Source organism: Lissotriton helveticus, chromosome 8 (assembly GCF_964261635.1).
Source record: "Lissotriton helveticus chromosome 8, aLisHel1.1, whole genome shotgun sequence".
NCBI lineage: Eukaryota > Metazoa > Chordata > Amphibia > Caudata > Salamandridae > Lissotriton > Lissotriton helveticus.
In genome coordinates, this window is record NC_136069.1 from 703,458,991 (window position 1) to 703,481,333 (window position 22,343).

Below are 22,343 nucleotides of genomic sequence, written 5' to 3' on the forward strand. Positions count from 1 at the left end.
GTAAGAAGCCTTTCCTAAATGGAACTGTGCAATTAGGACACGCTACTGCCATCAACTAACCGTGTGCAAACTTTGAGAAATGAACAAAACTGCATTTTCCAAAGAGCCATGTTGTACACACATGCCCCTAGAACATATATGTATCTTACATGTGCACGTTTTTTTGTTAGGGGCATTTCAGGGAGGGACCTTAGGCCCCTGGACACCCTTGCCTTTACATTACCTAATTTGCGATAACCGAGATATAATCGCAATTATGGTAATGCAAGACTATTCTCACCTATGGGCCCATAGGAACGAATGGAGTCGCAATTACAAAAGTTGATTCTCTGAGTGTGTTTGTGATTTTTTAGAATTCTCAATTAGGGAATTGCTATTTCCTTTCTGTTTTTGTTCGCATTTTGAGATTATCAAATAGTGATTTCTTGAAAATCACTATTTGGTAATCGCAAAATGATATTTTCATACATATGGACCCTAGTTTCCAAAGATAAGCATTTTTTGCTTTGCCGATAACTTTGGTGTAGTTTGAATAATCCTCAAAACATTTTCAAAACTAGTTTGCCACTCATTTCAGCTGCTGTGTTGAAGGTGTGGAAGTGATCCTTCAACCGGAAGCTGAGAAAAATGGGGGTTGCCATAAAGCATTTTTCCCATGCAATTTCCCAAAGCGATTTTAAACATGACTAAAGACCAAACCAATGAATGGAATTACATAAAATTTGGCAGAAAGCTAACTTTTTGTTATTTGGTGTAAATCCTTTCTTTAGTTTTAGAGATATTAGCTGAAAACCAAATTTGTATGTATAGGGACACGACCCTCGAGGTGAATCCATGGCTTCACGTGCCACAGAGAGGTCCTGATTGGCTGGCCACGACTTTCCTGAAAAGTTGCAGCTGCCATTTTATATCTTGGGAAATGGTCCTGGGGGCTGTAAATTTGCTTGTATACTAATTGAAGGGGTCAGGTGAGAGCTTTCCTGACCCCTAGTGTGTGGTATAAATGAGGTGAAAACATGTTGAGGGCAGTAAAATGCACAAAAATTTATTTTGTGTCACTTTCAAGCTCCGTGCAGCTGTTGCGGGCCCAGCACAGTCTACTGCTGAATCTACAAATCACGCTGTGAAATTACATGGAGAGCTATGCTGAATGTTGCAGAGGTTCCACGGATTCATGAAAAAAATATTGGACTTCTCCACAGGAAACATGGAAAAGGGTAAAAGAAATACTGACCATCTAGAAGTGGTATAACAAAAAAAAAGATGAAAGTAAGTATGTAAATGGCTAACCAGAGCACCAAATGTAAGAGCACATGGTGAGGGGTAGAGAATTTACCTGCATTTCTACTGAGAAGAGGTGATTTACAGAATTTCTGACTGGAAATTTCACATGAAAACAGATGTTACCAGATATAGAATAAAACTGAGAGAATGGCAAAGAGCTTTTACAAGTATGTTAATTAGATTGTAAAATATCAAAGTGAATTCAGCAAAAAAATAAATAGTGTATGTAAGCTGAAAGAAAATGTGTAGCTTCTAGACACTATACTAGAAGCGAAAATAGAAGGGTGCTTAGATGAGAACATTAAAACTAAAAATACAGTGAGCAGGAAAGGAGTAAGAGGAGTTGGTGTGCTGAATGAATATACATTTTATTGTGCTCAGTATAAATTAATGTTTGAAATTATATGTGGGTGCTTGCTTTTGGTTTGTAATTTAATAGTATGCAAGTTGAATATGCCCATACAGTCAGGCAGGCACTTACAAACCCAGTTACAAACCTACAAAAGCACTTTTGTACCAATCATGCATATAGCCAGACAGTGACTGCCACACTCAGTCACACATCCACAAAACCATTCACACACCCATTTGCTCACTTGCACGTCCACGTTTGAGTGCTAGTTTACCCTTACAGTCTGGGAGGACATCCACAGAATGCAACTTACACCACAGGAAGAGTATTCAAAGGACTACTTCAGCACTCTTGAGAAGGGAGAACCATGATTTTAATTGATCTTAGAATCAGAGCCCCTAGGGGGACCAGCTTTGAGAAGGGGGGAAATGAGTAGACATCACTGGGCAAAGCTTACAGAGAAGAGAGGCGATTCCCCACAGAGACTGAGGGGCTGATTACAATGGCGGGTGGTCGTAGCGGGATCGGACCCACACCCCAAATTATGATGCGACTGCCACATCGGTAGCATCCAGCAATTTAACACTGCGACAGGCGCTGCTTGCTGCAGCACCGACCGCAATGTTAAATGGCCATGTTGTGCATTTCCCTGCACAACGTGGAAGGCACCACGCGGTGCCTGCCACCTTGTGCATGGAAATGTAGGGGGTACCATGGGTACCCCCCAGTGCACAACTGGCTCCCCAATGTAGAGGAGGACCCCAACGGGCCCCCGAATCCAGCCTCCACCAGCCTTTCCATGGCAGTTCCACCGCCATGGAAAGGCCGGCTGATGCCAGCATTGTAATCTGGCAGGCGGTGCCTGCTAGGCACCGCACTATATCCCCGGTCTTATCCACTCCGGCAGGTAATCGTAACGATTGCTTGTGGAAGAAGCATGGCAGGTGGTCTTTGCGCCCGCCACACTTGCGGAATGATTCGCCCCGCCATCCTAATGTGGCGGGGGAATAGGCATTCCTTCCGCCATTATAATGACCCCCAGAGTACCCTACTGGATTTGATGCAGACATTAGTGTCCCCTTCCAAACCCTTTCCCCTGAGGAGGTCAAGGACAGACAGGATGAGTGGGATCGAGGCTGCCAGCACCTGGCCTAGGCGGCATCTCAGGAGGGAAAAGCTGAGGCCGAACGTGGCTTGGAAGAGAAAAGGGTCTTGTTGGCTCATGAAATTACTGCCAAGGAGGTTGACTTAAAGGCCCTTATACCAAGAGACCTTGTGCCTGACTGTAAGGAGGGGGGTGATTTAGACAGGTTGTTTCAGGCATATGAAGGAGCTCTAGATGTACAGAGGCTCTCTGAGGAGGATTGGGGAGCTGGCCTTTGGAGTCATATTCCTGCTGATGGAAGTGACACCCTAGTGGCCCTTGAGAAGAGGAAGAGATTGAGGTACCCCATTATGAAGGATCCAAAGACAAAGTTCTCCTGGTATCTTGAATTTGATGTCTTGAATGTTACAGTTTGTTTATGTGAAAAGAATATGTAAGTTATCCCATATATACTAAGCACAGCTCGGAGTTAAAAACTAAGGGCCTTATTATGAGTCAGGCGGTCCATGGACTGCCATACTCATGGTGGTGGTCTCCCGACCGCCATATTATTACAAGGGCATTCTGGATGCCATGGAACCACCACAACTCCAGCAACCTTCAGGGAATGCCATTCCCTTGCATTTTGGTAGCGGTCCTGAGGTGACAATATGCTTGGTAGAGCCACTGCAGCCCTGCCAAGCATATTACGAATTTCCTCACCACAATACTTTTTGTGGAGGTGCAACTGCCATGAAAAGATTGGCAGTGAGGAAACAAGGCTCCCTTGTGCCTCTGTACCATGTGAATGCACAGAGGGGGGCACAAGTCCCCCCCCTGTGTGCATGCACTCCAGTACCTGCACGGCATGGACTCCAGTAGTACATGCTGTGCAAGTACCGAATTTAATGTTTCCATTGCGGTGGCAATTTAATAGGCACTGCCGTGGGAATGCAGAAGAACCGCCTGACAAACAGAAGAAAACTCCTAATGTGTCAGTCGGTTCAAACATGGGTTTGGCGGTGTGGGAGCAGTGCAGTTCCCCTATCGCACTGCCAAACTCATAATAAGGCAAATTTTTTCTTTGGGGTTTTTTGCACAATATTAATGATTGTTTTTTCTATCCACTATTAATTGATGATTCTATCAACAGTGCATCACTTTTGGAGTATGAGTATAGAGACTGAAAAAGAAAAAAATGATAAATGAACCAGCATGAAACATGTGGCATTTTGCACAGTGAGTAAGTTACTCACTTAATTTTTTGAAGGCAAGTGGTATTATAATGACTGCTGCTGATGGTGGTTCTCCAAAGGGCACTGTACAGGCGAACTGCTTTACTGCACTTACTTTGTCCTGCATGATTTTGTTGTGGCCCCTTTCTGGAATAGCTTTTAAGTGCTTCCACAAAAGTTGTCCCATGCAAATACTGATTTTTAGTGTCCCTGCATAACGGCTTCCTGCAATTATTTCAGTATAGATATTTATAACCTTCTTTTCCCTTGATGATATTGTAAAATGCTTCAAAACATCACTTGGTTTTGTGCTTCCTGAAGTACACAAAAGTATATTTTAAAATAGTTAAATAAGTTGCTATGTTTGCCAATTGTTTGGTTTAATTGTTTTGTAATGTGTTAATAAAATGTGTTTGCAAAGCTATAAATGTATATTAGTGATTTTAATAATAGGTCACATACACACCCACACAAGTACTCAAATATGAACCTGCACACCTATAGAGTCATTTACACAGGTACTAACACACCCTAACACATAGGTCACTACAGCAGCTCTCATTCCCAGTCATTCAGTGAAAAAACTACTTAGAAACTTACACATTCATGCACAGATCAATGCAGCCACTGAGACAGAAAGGCACTCATCGGTACCGGCACTGACAGAAGCAGGCTCACACTGGTACAGCGTATGACACACATATGGACACACTGATACAGCCACTGACATATTCGGACACACACACTGATACTCCTACTCTGATACAGAAGCTGTCATTACAGTGCACATACTCATACAGGCAATGACAGTCCCAGTCACATATTTAAATAGCCACTTACATATTTATACAAATACTGATACAGCATTTCAAACTCCCATATACATACTGATTTAGCCAGTTATACATGCAACCATACACTAATACAGACTCTAACACATCCAGGGAAACATTAATCCAGTAATACACCCAGGTACACACTGATACATATACTAAAACACCCAAGCAAACAGCAGTGTAGACACTGACAGAGCCAGACATACACCAAAGCAGACACTGACACACACAGGCAAACATGTATGCATTAAAATAAATACACAGGCACACATTAATGCATACACTAGGAAGAGCCAGGCAGAGACTCATCCATACCACAACACTGTCAGTCACACACTAATGCCTACCCTAACACACCCAGACACACACTCATGCATACACTGACACACTCAGCCACACGTTGACACATACACTGACACACACCAGTGCAGACACTGACATGCCCAGGCATACAGCAATGCAGACACTGGCACACCCAGTCAAGCAGGAATGCATCTGATAATACAGCCAGGCACACACTGATGCACACACTGACACGCCCAGGCATACACTGATGCATAGACTGATACACCCAGGTATACAGCAATGCAGACACTAAAACACCCAGCCAAACACTAATGCATCCAATAACACACTAAGTCACACACTGGTGCATACACTGACAAATCGATGCATATACAGATGCAGACACTGACACACCCAGGCATACAGCAAAGCAGAAACTCACACACCCAACCAAACACTAATGCATCCACTAATAGTAACAGACCCTTGCATACATTGATGCACACACCCACAGACCCACTCTCACACCGATACAGTCACTAACACACTGAAAACACAGAGGGGCATATTTACCTGAGAATGGAAGAGCATGGCTTTAAGCACGAAATGCTAACGCCATGCTCCGCCTTTCTGAACATGCAGGAATGAACTGTATTTGGAGAGAATAAGCTGCCTATTGCCAATGCAGGCACCATTGCACCATACTGCAATGCTGTCAGTGTTGAGGGAATGATTGTTTATGAGTAAGAAGTTGTACCTTCCTGCATATACACAATCACAAATTGCGATTTGAAACTTCTATGTGTGCTGCATTGTTTTAATGATTGTTTATGAGCAGGTAGGGACACCATCTTGCACATAAACAATCATTCATGACGTTTTGCTATTTCTATGTGTGTGGCACAATGCAGCACACATAGAAACAGCAAAACTGAGGAGAAATAGGAGAAATAAAGCATTTCTCCTCACTTTGCCATTATTTAGACCAGGTTTTGCCTGATGGTAATGTTGGCGCTGCCTCCTATTTAGTCCACCCTTGTAAATTATGGGCAGCCTCAAAATCAATCGGTGTTACAGCGGAAGGCTGTACAAGGGTGGGGTCTTAATATGTCCAATCAAAAGTTGGGAGTTGAATTGGAGAATCCAGTCGGTAAATATGCAGATTTGCAAAAGTTGCAAAATTGGTACGTTTATTGGGAAAAACAGATATAAGTTGGTTTAAATATACTTGTAAATATGTTCAAACTGATGTGATTAATGACTATGGAAGGCTGGACATATTTGCAGTGATCTATAAAATGTTTGGCGAATCCACGGATCCAGATTCACAGATATGTTCAGGTCACATGATCAGGGTTAAAAACCATAGAGTAGGCCCGCAGAGTTACAGCGGTACGCAAAAAATATATTTAAAACAGTTTCTAATTTGTTTCATTAGTTTAAAAAGACTTCATATACTTTACATGAACTACATATTTGATTTTTATGTTTTTAAACAGATAAGTATATTTCTACAGACAAAAAAAATTCAATTGAAAATTGAAATCAATTGAAATACACTAAGGGACCAATTACGATGTTGGACGGAATTGCTTCTGCCCAACACCGTCTCGTAAATGGGACTGAGCGACCTCCGGTGTGTGGTCCCGACCACCTGATCTTGATGCGAATGAACACTGTAAACCAGACACAGTACATGCTCCCATAGAGAAGTGGGAGGTGATGTTGATCCCTGCAACCTGTGACTCCTTAAGGTGCCAGCCACGGGATGCAGGGATTAATAGGGGGCACCATAGGGGCCCCTTGGTTCCCAACCAGAGGCTGCACACACATGGGGGCCCTGCGCAGGCTCCCCAAGCACATTCTCTGACAGGGTTTCCATGTCGGAAAGGCTGGCATGGCAACGGTGCTGGAAACCTTGCATTCTAATCTCAAGGGTGGAAATACTGACCTTTGGGATTACGGGCCCGGCCTCTGACTGGCTGACAGGCTCCTTGAGCCCATCAGAAGCCAGCCAGAAGGATCGGCCGGTTTCAATTCCGACCGGCTGATTCATCATAATAGGCCCTTTAGTATTAAAACTAAACCTCACAAATTGACTAAAAAACAAACATCAGAGGGAGATAATACTTTGAAGATGGAATTTGAAAAACCTTTGACATTCATTAACAAAAACCAATGATTACTGGAGCATCATAGTTAGGCTCAGATTTCAATTGTAAAAGAAACATAGAAATTCAGCAGTTATAGTTACCTGAGCTAACTATAACTTAGGCCCCCACAATGCACTGCTTATGACTTCACATATTACATCACTGATGACATTATCACCTGAAGTGCTCATACATCCACTCACACCATTATACAGCCTATAATAAAGCCACTCACACACCCACACAACCCCATGTATACCTATTCACATACTGATACAACTAATAAAACCCAACCACACATCCATAGAGCCACTCACACATTCATTCACTCTCCCATTCTGGTACTTACAAACCCACTCACTCGCCCATACAGTGACTCACACACCCATTCCTACACTCATACAGACACTTACACAGTCACTCACACACTGATAAGAGAATAGCACAGGCACCCATTTACCCATGCAACCACTAATACAGCAATTTATACAGATGCAAACTCAACCATATGGCTACTCACACACCCACTTAGTCAATCATACAGTCCCTCACAAACCCACTCATACACCTATATTGCCACTCCAACACACCCTCACACACAGATACACACATCCACACAGCTACTCACATAATATATGTTAAAAATAGTATCATTCATTAGTAGTACACAAAGTATACAAATGTAACTTTTGGAGTAGCCTAGTAAATACGTTTAACACTCTAAACTATTCTTAATAACTGACAATCACTGGTTGATATTATCTGTGATGTCATTTGAGGTATCATCAGTAATTTTGTCAGTGATTTCACTGACTATGTAAAGAGTGATGTAATATGTGAGGTTATAAGTAGTGCATTGCAGGGGCATCGGTTGTAGTTAGATCAGGTAACCAAAAGTGCTGCATTTCTATGGCTTTGTACAAGTGAAATCTGAGCCTAACTGTAACACCTCCTGACTATAACGTCCCTGTAACCTTTATGAAAGTTTTTTTTAAATCTGTTTTCTAATTGTAACGTTCTCTTTAACCTTGTTTTTTTTCAGGCATGGACGTAAAATTGCACTCTGCTCTTTGGTGCACTCGTCACCTCGTTTCCACGTACGGGGAGCACAACAAGACTTGACAGGCACTCACTTGCAGCTGGGCAACCCTCTGCAGCCAAGGGGAAATCTCCCCCCATCCAGTGGTGCGGCAGGAACCCCCTTTGCAGAGTGGTTGAGAAAAGGGTGGGGCATCCAATGATGTCTTAGCAATCCAGCTATAGGGAAGTTAGTTATCACAACAATTGAGGTTCTTGACCCCAAACGGCCCTCAGTAGTGATTGAGAAAGGGGGTGGGCTTCTGATGCTATCTAACCAATCTGGCTGTGGGTTACTTAGTTATTGCAACTATAGGGGTTCTGTAGTGTAGCTCCTATTTTCCCAATAGGCTCTGCGCATTGGAATAGTACCTACAGCAGTAAAGGCCTAGACCAGACGTTAACTAGGTCTACTACTGTCGATACTAGACTTAATTTTTGGGTTTGCCAGCTAAGCTCAGAGTTCGCTAGAAACTTTCTCGAATGTTCAAGGAAGGATTAACTTCCCTGATTAGACAAGAAGGGATTTAGTTTCTGACAACCATAGAACATGACAACTTTGCTCTCCCCTAATCAAGAGTCAATCTCAAGAGTCGTGTGAGCACAAGGCAATTATTTTACTCAGTCAGTACGTGCATTCTTAGTCTCATCAGAATGTAGAGAAAAGGAAGAGACGGGCGTGTTCAATAAAAGATGTTATTTATTGATCAGTCTCTTTTCTCATACATGAGAAATGGATCGATATTATTGCAATACTTATAGTTAAGTAAAGTGCATACATTAGAAGCAATAGTATAAAATAATACTGTAAAAACATTGATATGGTTTCTGAGCCATATGATGTTTAAAATGATTAAAATATATTTACATACACATATACATTTGACTAAACGTACTCAACTGGTGTTTCTAAATACGCCTACCCCGTGTACCTGACCTAAGTCTAATGCGTGGGCGGGAATAGAAAGTTACAGTTTAAGTTAAGTTTGTTTTTGCCAAGTGAATAACTAAAGAATTCTCTGTGAGGGGTTATTCAGTTCTGTACCTGGAAGTTAGGATGAATGAGGAATGGTATCTCTTTCTCTGCTCTCGATATTCCAGGCTGCCTGCGAGGGCTGCCCAGAAGCGCCGGTGCTGGGTCTCTCGGCTTGAGATAGCAGCGCGTCTCTCAGCGCGTCAGGAAGGCGGGGCTGCTGCCAGCGGGGTCTGCTTCTGCTCTCGGCTTCGGCAAGTATGGCTGCTCCGTCTTGTCACCACGCGTGTGTTTGCATAGGGCAAGGTCGGCAATATTTATACCTTAAAGGTGCCGAGATTGACGTAAGGATGGACATAGGTACGTCAATAAAGATGTCATACGACTTGCTCGTTAGCACATTCTTTTGCAAAAGTTCTCTGTGAAATCAAAACAATGGCCGCACGGATTATCCAGGTTGTCATAGGTTTGATTTGTTATGAGAACGTCGTATGCCTTATCAGGGGCTGGAGGAATGTCGCTTGTCTAATTAGATCTCAAGCGTTATGACCTAATCAGATAACACGTTCCTGTGCCGTAGTGTGACTGCGTCAGATAACGGTATCTGCATCATGGGGGATTTCTTGCCTCATGGGCTGACTGTTAGTTAACTTGATAGTTAGTTTAACCAGAATAGGGTCAGGAATAGGGGGATCGATTCAGAACCTATAGAAATACACGACACCCACTCCACGCTAACTATGGTCATATCTACTAATCTATGCATAGTATAACATAGTACAACATACTATAGAGTATAGTGTATACCTTACCACCCCAAAATACATAAATGCATTTCGAAATTTTCAAATATACTGAAAAATTGCAGTCATATATATTGTATGCACTTAAGCTATGAATTAAATGCAAAAGTAAACACGCATTGTTATGCATTATTGCTTTTTGGTATATGAGAAATACACATGAAATGGCTCTTAATATGGCTATACAGAAAGGAAGTCCGAGACCATTTCATCACATAATAAAATATTTGTGAACCTACCAGCGGGCAGCTAAAGTCTATATAAAGTATCTAAAAATAGAAATCTTAGTTCTCTAGGAATAGTTTCTTACTTTAAGCAGAAGATCAGTGTCCCGGGAAAAAATATGTAGAAAAATATTTTAAGGGGCATGCTGAAAAAATTGCTGTCCGTGAACTGGATTGTAATTGTTGATGTGACTTTATTTTTAAAGTTGAAGGCCGAATTCAGGGAACGCCGTGTGCGAGTTTACTCAAAAGTCTCTATTTCTGTTCTGGCGAGAACATCATATCATTCAGGCTTTCGAAAAAACTGTCAACAGCTTCATGGGAAAGTTCCACTAAGTCGGAAATAGGTGTAACCATGCATTCGTGCGCATGATTGTCTCCATTGACATTCTGATTCGCATTGCTGACAGAAGGTCGTACCTGTTCGATGCTGCTTTCATCTTGAACTTCACTACTCTTCAATCGCAGTGGTGAAGATTCCACGAATGCCGTCATCAGGATTGGCAGCCTTTGAGGGCAGCACAAAGCGTGAACCTTGGTAGGAACCAACAGTGTATCTGCATCCACTGGCGCATCCGATTGTAGCGTCAGACAGGTGTCTAACACGCATTCTTCTCCGCATAGCAGACACCTTAGTACAGGTAAAACCTCACCTTTGCCACATTGGTCGAAATGATAGAAACCAAGTCATGTTTAGGTCTCTAAGCCAGGAAAGTCCCAGGATTTTTGATATCCGGTCCCGGTATCCAATGGCTAGGATCGTATCTTCCATTGTCGCGAGAGTTTGATCTGTGACATGGGTTGCCATAACGAAAAATAAGGACTAGGAATAGGATTCCTGCAATTAGTCCCAGGATCAGGGGAAGTCCGCCAAAAATCGAATGGACGAAATCTGGAAAAATACCCAGTATGGCTTTGAATGGTGTTAATGCCATCGAAAATACTGTCTTAAATACCTTTGAGACCCCAGTGGTATCAGAAATATTTAAGATTTCGCTCAGGATTTCCGCGAAATGTACGGGGGAATTAGTTGATAATAATGTATGTATCTCTGCAGTCGTCCTTGCGACTTGTAGATCATACGTTTCTTTTGATGACGTGAGCCTTGTAGGCGTCTGAAGAAGCACTGTTTTCATTCTGCTTAAAGTGTCTATTCGAATAGAAGTAATTTTCAAACTGGGCCATGCCCTTGCCTCCCTGTCTGGAAAGGAGCTGGGGAATAAAGAACGTCCACAGCACTTGACCTTCGCTGTTGTAGTTACTAGATAAGGAGTCCCGGGCATAAGACTGCAACATCTGCGGTCTACAATAAGAATGTAACTCCCATTATAGAGTCTTTGAAAGAATGGTTCTATTTCAGTTGCAGGTGCGCCTTGCTGGTGACATGAAAGGTTGTATGAATTCCCTTCACAGGCTCCATGCAAACTAATTCCGTTACACAGAAGCGTGCCGCTTAGTGACATAGCACAATTGTTGCCACTAAGAAACACTTTCTGTCCTTTATTACTGACACATGCATGTGAATAGGGCAGGTTCCAAGTTGTTTTAAGGTACCCCTTTCCCAATTTCTCGTACATGCCAGCCTGTATATATTTTTGGCAGTATTGAAACCTGAAGGTTGAGATTGGAATATTTATGATTCCGTGTATTATCCATTCACTGACAGGTCGTTCTGACATTGTCATTGGTATCTTTCTAGTTTTTCAATGCTCAAGATTGTATAATCAGCACCCTTTTGCGCCATACCGATTTGTCTATCAGTAAGGTTAAAGATTTGGAATAGTGACGTTGTGTTGATTAAACGCCAAGGCACATAGCCTGAACGCAGATTTTGTAACGTCCAGCCAAGCTGTACAATGGAACGCAATTGTGACTGACCATGTTGTAATAACAGTAAGTCTTGCGATAATATATCGATTGCTGAAGACACAATGCTGTCCAATGAAAAAATTCTGGAGGACAGAGTCATTAACCCATTGTCCACTACAGAAAGTGATTTTTCCAAATTGATACGGTCAATTTCCCGTATTCTTTCTGCTGTCTCAATTTGAGTAACCTTCCAGGCCTCATTGTATGCTGCATATACAGAGGCTGCTATGAAACGCTTTTGACGCTGTTTGCGTGGTCCCAGTATGAAATCACGCAAGTCAGCACCATCAGTAAGTAAAGTTAGGTGTTGCTTAATTTCAGGCAGTGTGGAAGTCTGTAGCCATTGAAGGCATAATTTGCCCACACTGTAGGTTGTTATTATCCCTGGGTGATGTCTTTGGGGATATCTAGGGTCTGGCCTGGTCATTTTGAAACCCTGTGTTTTATTCAGGAATCTATCTTGACAGTTATTTGTATCTGTGGGCCAGATCAACCATTGTTTCCAATCAGGATGTGTTCTGTTTTGGTTAAGTATATGGTTTACGTCTATCTCTTCATCTGTATCAGAGCTATTGCTAAACATTGTTGGCTTTGGAATAGACGGGTTATTTAAATCTTTGATTTTGGCTAAGCCAAGACAGGTGGTTTGTTGAACAGTGTCATTTAAAAATATCATTTGTTCTGGGATCATGCAGGCTCTAAACAAAGCTTCTAAACCCTGTACTTGCCATTCTTTTGTACCCCAAACACTTTTCAAATCAACATTTTTGTCCCAATAATCAAATCCAAAAGTATTCATTTTTTCAAAGAATGAATCTGAATATATCAATTTTGTGTTGGTTATCATGGTTTTCATCCCTGTCTTGTTTGACAATTTGTAATAAAATGTTTCAGCATTAGTTATGTTAAAACCTGAAAAATATGAATATTTGTCATAAACGGTTCTAGAGCTCCCTTTTGGAGGTGTAGCACAATGTTCCCATTGATTATAATTTAAAACATTTCTAGGTTGTGCAGATTTATGCAAGAAATGGTTACCATAATGGTTATAGCAATACATACTATCATAATTTGTAGAACCTTGCAAATAATCATGTTTTGTAAATTTAGCAGACATTACTAAGTCAGACATCATATTGTTAATACTTTCAAAGTCCCAATCATCAGCAAATGAGTTTGGTTTTGCAAAGTCACTCAAGGAGATCTTGATTTGGTGTGGATATTTCAGGATCTCGACCGGACCATAAATTTCATAGTCAGTGTTGTCCCAGGCTACCCCACCAGGTATCGGATTGGCTGTGAAGTTGGCTGAAGAAAGTTCTGGAGAAAGTTCTCTTTTCTCGACGTGTGAAGATGTGTGTGGTTTGAGGACCAAGTTGATGTTCTGACTTGCTGTGTCCATTTTAGCATATTTTCCCTCAATGAAGCGTCCCAAAGTAAATACCATGATGAGCCAAAGTATGAGGATAAATGCACCAAAACCCACCCAAAATTCAATCCATGGAGAAACCAGATATGTTTCTTTCAGTTGTTTCAAAAGTTCCTTAGCTTTGTCTTTAAAGGATTTTGATGATGGCTGTGTCTTTGGTTCACTGAAGCCTTCAGAGGAATCATCGAAGTTGATGAAGTAACCAGATGCAGTTCTGTCAATTGTTCCAATTGGTTCAGGATTTTTGTTTTTTGCATTGTCACTTGGTACTTCAGTATAGATTGGTGTGTCTCTGCTAAATGTTTTTATTTGGGTTTTCAGAGGTCTTAGTTCTATTGCATTGTTGCATAGTCCTTGTTGTTCTTCTGTAGGCGTTTCGAATGTGATGAGCCTCTTTGATAGGACCTCTGTACTGGTAGCAAACCTTGGTGTTCTGCTACTTATTGGGAGTCCACTTGGCCTACTGTTTGTTATCGGCCACATGTTGTGGTTTTACCAGGTCGATGGATACAACTCGGTTCTCCTTTTTTCCAGCAAGTGGCGGTAGTACAACTGATCTTGTCCCGTTGACAGACAAGACAGGAACTGCTTTTCTGTAAGAAGGCCCAAATTCCTTCTTTACCGCGATCTTCTCCCTGACTAGATCCCCGACTTTTGGAATCCAGACAGGTCTTGCTGGGACAGGTGGTGATTCTTCAGTGGTTGTTGGCTGTTGTTTCAACTGTATGTTGCTCAGGTCTTTTCTTGTTTTGTTTAAGTCCTGCAAAATAGCCAAACGGTCTTTGACATCAAAGGTTTTTTCTATTACCACTGAAGTCTGACTATCAAGGTCAGAGATCAACATCCTAGTTCCGAATAATAATTCGTACGGACTGAATCCCTTCAGAGAATTTCTTGGCAAGTTATTTAGACTACGTTGGACACTTATTAGATGTTTGACCCACCCAGCTCCCGAACCTAATATCCTTTCTATTATAGATTGTTTTCTGCCTTGGTTTTTTCTTTACACCATCCCGTACCCTCAGGAAGGAAGTGAGAAGATTCCCGCTGGGCTGTGCTCATTTGGCCATGTTTCCCCCCCAGGCTGGTTTGCCTGAGTGAAAGAAATGGTCGAACGTAGCATGCTCTTAGCGTATATGCCATTTAGACTCGCAAATCTTGTATAATAGTACGGACGTCAGCCGAGTGCTGTGGATCTACATTATAAGTGGAAACTAGCCTGTATATGTTAATCGCAAGCCATTCTTTTTGCTGGTAATATTATCTGCCTTGATTCGACGAGGTATTAAACTGCTTCTCTCCCCTCTGCGATCTCTGTTGCAGTTTGGGCAGTTTTTTACAAACATGGTGTAGTGCAGGCTCATGCCTGGCCACCAGTACCGTGATTGTAATTCTTCCAGAGAATCTTTTAATTTAAGGTGTCTGTGACCCTCGCCCATGTGTGCGTCTGCGATTAACAAGTTTCTCCTGTCCATGTTTGGAATCACTCTATCCCCCACTCCAGGGATTCGAGCAAAAGGGACGGAGTTTGCATCGATTATGTATGTATAATTGAGTGGATAGTTGATCGGTAGTGCTGAGCAGTCGCCGTTTGATGACGTTTTCACTGCCAGCAATGTTTCACCGTCAATGTATTTTAATGTACGCTTTTTTCGATCTACGGGAGCCGATTTAGTGGCTGCCGCTGCGGCTGCTTCAGCCAATGAATTCCCCACAACGTGAACGCCATCACGCTGATGACTCAGTGAGTGTGTCACGTGAGTCTTTGGTAGTTCTTTTTTCAAAAGAGCTACTTGTTCCCAGAGTAGTCTCTGCTTTATTGGTGCATCTGTGTCATCTTTGTAACCGTTCTGAATCCATGTCTGCAAATCCTTGTTATATGCTTTGACGCAGTAATATGAATCTGACACTATAAGTGTCGGGAATTCGCGATCCGCATTATCTAGCGCCATTTTCAAAGCTATTATTTCAGTTTGTAGTTCTGAATTAGTTTCTACTGAGTGTGATTTTGTTAATAGAGGTTTTAGTTTACCTCCGCGCCACACTTCTTTTGTAATCTCACATGTGGGGTTGTATGCATGTTCTCCCCAAACGGAGGGTTGAGCATGTCCGTCTGTATAGATTACACAGGCGTAATGTCGTAGAGGCAGAATGTCGATTGGCAGAGGATACGTCTTTTCATATTTTAGATTTTTCAATTCTTCTAGTTCTCAAAAAATTGTCAACCAGGCTATACTTGATAATTCATATCCTTCGTATAGAACTTTTAGATGGGCAATTCTGGATTTTTTGAAGTTGAATTTGTAACCCTCTGCAGCGAACCCAAGTATAATGGTGTTCACCCTTTTCAAGTGAGTCTCCAAGTCATCATCTGTTAAGTAAATGTCATCGACATAAGATAATGCTTCATCATCATATAGTTGTAGTAATTCTGTTACTCTCGCTGAGAATACCCCTGGGCTGTTCTTGTACCCCTGGGCTAACCGACAGAATTGTTTTTGAGTGCCATTTACTGAGAATGCAGTTAAAGATCTGCTCTCTGGTGCTATGTTTTGACAAAAGAATCCATTGGAGATGTCCAAGGTTGTTTTGTATTTTTTGCGCACTATGTTATTCATTAGTGCAGCACTGTGTGAGTTTTGCACTGCAAAGGTTTTGCAACATGTGTTAAGGTGTCGGTAATCCAAAACTAGACGATATGAATTGTCTGGTTTGGAGACCGGAAACAAAGGATTGTTCATTTGTGAGGTGCAAGTTTCAATCACCCCCTGGTATTCTAGCTGATCTAGTATTTCATTTACTTGTTTTTTAGCTTCTTGCTTAATTGGGTACTGCCTTTGTGCAGTTGGTTGTGATTTTAACTGGATTTTGTGAGGAGGAGAATCCTCATCCCATCCTACATGATTTTTATATAAAGCAGGTGCTAAGGCCACTGCCCACTTTCTAGCAAGTGTGTATTTTTTATGAATCGGTATTTGATTCGAGAAGGCAGGCATAATTACTTCTTCGCCATGAGGGCACTCCCTGACAAACTCTGGTGGCCAGTCTTTTTCAGCTAGAAGGATGTCATAGCCTTTGGAGAGGTTATCCCAAAATAGTCCCCTTATTTTCCTAGTCTTATCTCCCTCTATACGTAATGTTATCTCGTATATCTTGTGGGGCTTGCTAACTCTGGTGTCTGCAGTTTCCACTTGAAGGTATTCATTCGTGTCCACTGTCTCCAGATGATTCATAAGGACTTTGCGAGCTATGCTCACCTCTGCTGCGCTGTCTAGCATTGTCTGAGCCCACTCTCCGTTTTTCAGTTGTGTCCTCAGTATTCTCGGCATTTTTAACTACCTTGATACTGGCTACCTTCTTTTTTGGAAATTGTAATTTCTTTTTTAGTTGAGCAGGTTCCTTGTCTTTGGACTTGGCGTGCTCTTCTGATCGTCCTCTTCTTTCCGATTTCTGCGAGGAATTCTGAAAAGATTGAGAGGGACGTGTATCAATGTCTTGATATCTATCAGGTTTTTTAATATTATCCCTATTTCTAAGGTTATATCTATTCCCAGAGGGGTCACTCTGCGGTGACCTCTGTCTTCGGTTTGGAGATTTTTCTCTTCGCCTAGGAGACCTTCCTCTGGACTGGAATTTCTTTTCTTTAGGATTGGATTGTTTGTTTCCATCCCAGTTCTTTTTTGGTGAATTATTATTAAAAAATATTTTTTCTGGACTTTCAGTCAGTTGCGGTTTTACTGGTATTCCACCTAAACTATCTCTACCTAGTTCCTCATAGGATTTTTCTATGATTCTGGCTATTTCAGCTGGTTGGTCTGCTATATCTGTCTCTTTTAACCTCTGGCGGATCGCCACGTTTGCTGCTTCACCTTTTATGTTGGCTAGTAATATAGCCGAGACCTGCTTGAAGTCTTTCAGTAATTTCATACCAAGAGTTAAAGCAGGTTCTGTACCGTATTCATCTTGAATTTGTTTTAGCACATCTGGTATCACCGAAATGGATGGGACACCGTGCGTTTTTGTGTAGATGGAAGCAAAGACTGTACCCCAAGTGTCACAGTCCTCAATGTGTGGTGCGATTCCCATTGGGAGACATATAGTCAGAATCCTGTGTTTTTCCAATGGGGTGGTGTCAGGAAACACCGCCTCTATTTGGGTGATTTTCTGTGCCAACCAGAATGGTATTTGTTCCCGTTTAGCTGGAACTTTACCTAGGCAGGATTGGATGTTCTGTGGTGTAATTTTATTTGTGTTCCCCTGGTGAGGGGTCAGCTGTGGAAGTTTAATCGCTGGCTGAATTGTTGAAGTCCGCATTACATACTGAACTAATTGTCTATGAATTTTTAGTAGTTGTTTTAGCTGTATTAATAGCTCTGCTGCAGGCATTCTTTCGATTTCTGGATGTGGTGTGTATCCGGCTAAGACCGGCCACGTTGCTCCTGGTCTTCCTAAAGGACCGAGCCTTGTAATGTGATTATTGTGTATTAGGGCGCCATCAAATAAGAGCAAATGCTCTTGGAATTTGAGTGGTACTTCCACCTCCTCGAAAGGAGTGTAAATGTCGGGTGGAACCTCTATTTTGTAATAGTGGAAGTACTTTGTTACAGCATTTGCTGCTGGAAAATGTATCCATGTATAGTATACCTCTGTCTGCCGATATTCGTGTGCCTCAATTACGAATATAACTGTGCCACCTCTAGGTGTCAGTCCATTTTCTATAAGTTTTAAGGTTATAGATCTTCTTTTGCTGACCGGAATGAGTATTATATCCGCGTCTGCATCCTTTAGTGCAGTATCTGCTGCTGCTATTTCAGCTGCTAATCTAACTGCCTCTCTTTCTTCATCACTGTCTCCCATTTTACAGACAGGATGATATTATGTCTATTTGCAGATCAGGTTTCTTTATGGAACAAAGATTAGATGTACAATATTTTGGAACTGTTTATCCTTCAACGTTGACTTGACCAAGAACCATACATAGGAGTTCCCTCCTGCGAGGTTTTGGAGGATATAACCTTTCACCCACTCCAGACGTCTTTGGAGTATTTGGGAAAAGGGGTCTGAGTGAGAGAGCACGACTGAGTTACTCTAAATGTCTTACGTTAGTTTTATCGCCCTTTCCAAACGCGTTGGGCGCCATGTAGTGTAGCTCCTAATTTCCCAATAGGCTCTGCGCATTGGAATAGTACCTACAGCAGTAAAGGCCTAGACCAGACGTTAACTAGGTCTACTACTGTCGATACTAGACTTAATTTTTGGGTTTGCCAGCTAAGCTCAGAGTTCGCTAGAAACTTTCTCGAATGTTCAAGGAAGGATTAACTTCCCTGATTAGACAAGAAGGGATTTAGTTTCTGACAACCATAGAACATGACAACTTTGCTCTCCCCTAATCAAGAGTCAATCTCAAGAGTCGTGTGAGCACAAGGCAATTATTTTACTCAGTCAGTACGTGCATTCTTAGTCTCATCAGAATGTAGAGAAAAGGAAGAGACGGGCGTGTTCAATAAAAGATGTTATTTATTGATCAGTCTCTTTTCTCATACATGAGAAATGGATCGATATTATTGCAATACTTATAGTTAAGTAAAGTGCATACATTAGAAGCAATAGTATAAAATAATACTGTAAAAACATTGATATGGTTTCTGAGCCATATGATGTTTAAAATGATTAAAATATATTTACATACACATATACATTTGACTAAACGTACTCAACTGGTGTTTCTAAATACGCCTACCCCGTGTACCTGACCTAAGTCTAATGCGTGGGCGGGAATAGAAAGTTACAGTTTAAGTTAAGTTTGTTTTTGCCAAGTGAATAACTAAAGAATTCTCTGTGAGGGGTTATTCAGTTCTGTACCTGGAAGTTAGGATGAATGAGGAATGGTATCTCTTTCTCTGCTCTCGATATTCCAGGCTGCCTGCGAGGGCTGCCCAGAAGCGCCGGTGCTGGGTCTCTCGGCTTGAGATAGCAGCGCGTCTCTCAGCGCGTCAGGAAGGCGGGGCTGCTGCCAGCGGGGTCTGCTTCTGCTCTCGGCTTCGGCAAGTATGGCTGCTCCGTCTTGTCACCACGCGTGTGTTTGCATAGGGCAAGGTCGGCAATATTTATACCTTAAAGGTGCCGAGATTGACGTAAGGATGGACATAGGTACGTCAATAAAGATGTCATACGACTTGCTCGTTAGCACATTCTTTTGCAAAAGTTCTCTGTGAAATCAAAACAATGGCCGCACGGATTATCCAGGTTGTCATAGGTTTGATTTGTTATGAGAACGTCGTATGCCTTATCAGGGGCTGGAGGAATGTCGCTTGTCTAATTAGATCTCAAGCGTTATGACCTAATCAGATAACACGTTCCTGTGCCGTAGTGTGACTGCGTCAGATAACGGTATCTGCATCATGGGGGATTTCTTGCCTCATGGGCTGACTGTTAGTTAACTTGATAGTTAGTTTAACCAGAATAGGGTCAGGAATAGGGGGATCGATTCAGAACCTATAGAAATACACGACAGTTCTTGGATCCCCAATGACCCTCAGCAGCCAAAAGGAGTTCATCCCCCAACAAGTATTACACCAGGAGGCCCTGTGCATAGTGGTTAGAAAGGGGGTGGGGGCTCCAATGAAGTCTCAGTAATCCAGATGTGGGGGACGTAGTTATCCCAACAATAGATGTTCTTGGCCCCCAACGACCCTAAGCAGCTTAGGGGAGTTCATCACCCAGCCAGTAGTACACCAGGAGGCACTGTGCAGAGTGGTTGAGAAAGGGGGTGGGGCCTCTAATGAAGACTCAGCAATCCAGATGTGGGGAACATAGTTATCCCAACAATATGCGTTCTTGGCCCCCAACGACCCTCAGTAGCTAAGGGGAGTTCATCACAAAGCAACACACCAGGAGGACTCTGTGCTGAGTGGTTGAGAAAGGTGGCATGGCCTACAATGGCATCTCAGCAATCTGGCTGTGGGGGGACTTAGCTATGGCAACAATAGGGCTTCTTGGCCTCAACAACCCTCAGCAGCCAATGGGAGTTCATCTCTCAACCAGTAGAAGGCCAGGAAGCTCCTATGCATAATGGGTCTCAGCATTTCTAAGCAAGCTTGTTTCTTACCTTTATTTTGCATCTTTCTGCTTGATTTTGATTTCAATTCTGCCTCCCTCTGCTAATTTCTAAAGCTATTTTGCCTCTTTCTGCTTGTTTATGACCTTTAATCTGCCTTTTTCTGCTCGTTTCTGACCTTTTGCCACGTGCTGTTCATTTCTGATCTCTATTGTGTCTCTTTCTGCTCATTTCTGACCTTTTTCTGCCTCTATTCTGCATGTTGCTGTTGGTTTTTGACCTCCGATTCTCCCTCTTGCTACTCGTTTCCTCCTTAATTATACCTTTTTCTGCTCATTTTTTACTTCTGTTTTGCCCTTTCTGCTTGTTTCCAACCTCTACTTGGCTTCTTTCTGAATTTTTGCTGACCTTTATTCTCCCTCTTTCTGCTAGTTTCTGACCTCTAGTCTGCCTCTTGCTGCTCATTTCTGACCTCTATTCCACTTCTTTCTGCTTGTTTCTGTCCTCTATTCTGCCTCTTGCTGTTCATTTCTGACCTTTAGTCTGCCTCTTTCTGTTCATTTCAGACCTCTTTTCTGCCTCTTCCTGCTTATTTCTGACCTTTATCTTGCCTCTTTCTGACCTTTGTTCTGCCTCTTCCTGTATGTTTCTGAACTTTATTTTCATTATTTCTCTTTTTCTCAGGATTGCGGTGTGAGCTTCAAGGCCCTTGTGGTCCAGCGTCTTGCGGGAGCCAGCATTGCTGTGACAGACAGTGGGCTGCTGAAAGTTAGCACACTGTCTTTCAGATTAAAGTTTTCATTTGTTTCTCTGTAAGTATATTTGAATGAAGAGAGATAGATGAAACCTCCGCTATCTGCAAACCAGAGCTGTTTGACAGCTCCCGCCAAGCAAAAGCATACAGCTACCTCCTGAGGGTGTTCACCTAGGGAGATAGCAGGAGTCAGACATGGGGGTCAGTGGTCTCCAGTGCCATAAATGGTTCCACAAGGGGAACCACATGGCCCCTCTCCATCCTAAGTCTTTGCCCCGGGGAGATGGTGGTCCCCGGGGTCTAAGGGTCCTCAATGAACCACCTACATTTATTTTTTCATAATGCCACAGGAGGTTGCAGTTTCTGGGGCAATGGCGAGATCATTAGTGATGTCATTTGAGATGGCATCAGTGATGTCATCAGTGATGTCACTGACCATGTCATGATCGCTGTAATATGTGACATCATCAGCAGTGGATTACGGGTGCGCAAGTTATAGTTAGTACAACTAACTATAACGGGGGAATGGTTTTGTATGTGTGAAATGTCTACCTAACTATAAAACCACTAAAACGTATGTTTTTTTCCGTGAATTTCTAAGGTTTTTTAAATGCTAATTCCTAGCTGTAACATATCTGAAACCTATGGTTTTATCAGTGAATTTCAAAGTTTTTTTAAATGCTAATTCTCAACTATAACATGTCTAAAACCTATGTTTTTTTAGTGAATTTCAAAGGTTTTTAAAATGCTAATTCCTAACTATAACATATTAAAAATCTATGTTTTTTTGTGAATTTCAGGTTTTTTAAATATATTTATTGTTGTTTTTTTGAATATTTTTTAACTACTTTTTTATCTTTATATTTTTAGATATGTTATTTTTTAAATTGCATTTCACATATTTTTTATAATACATTTTGATATAAAA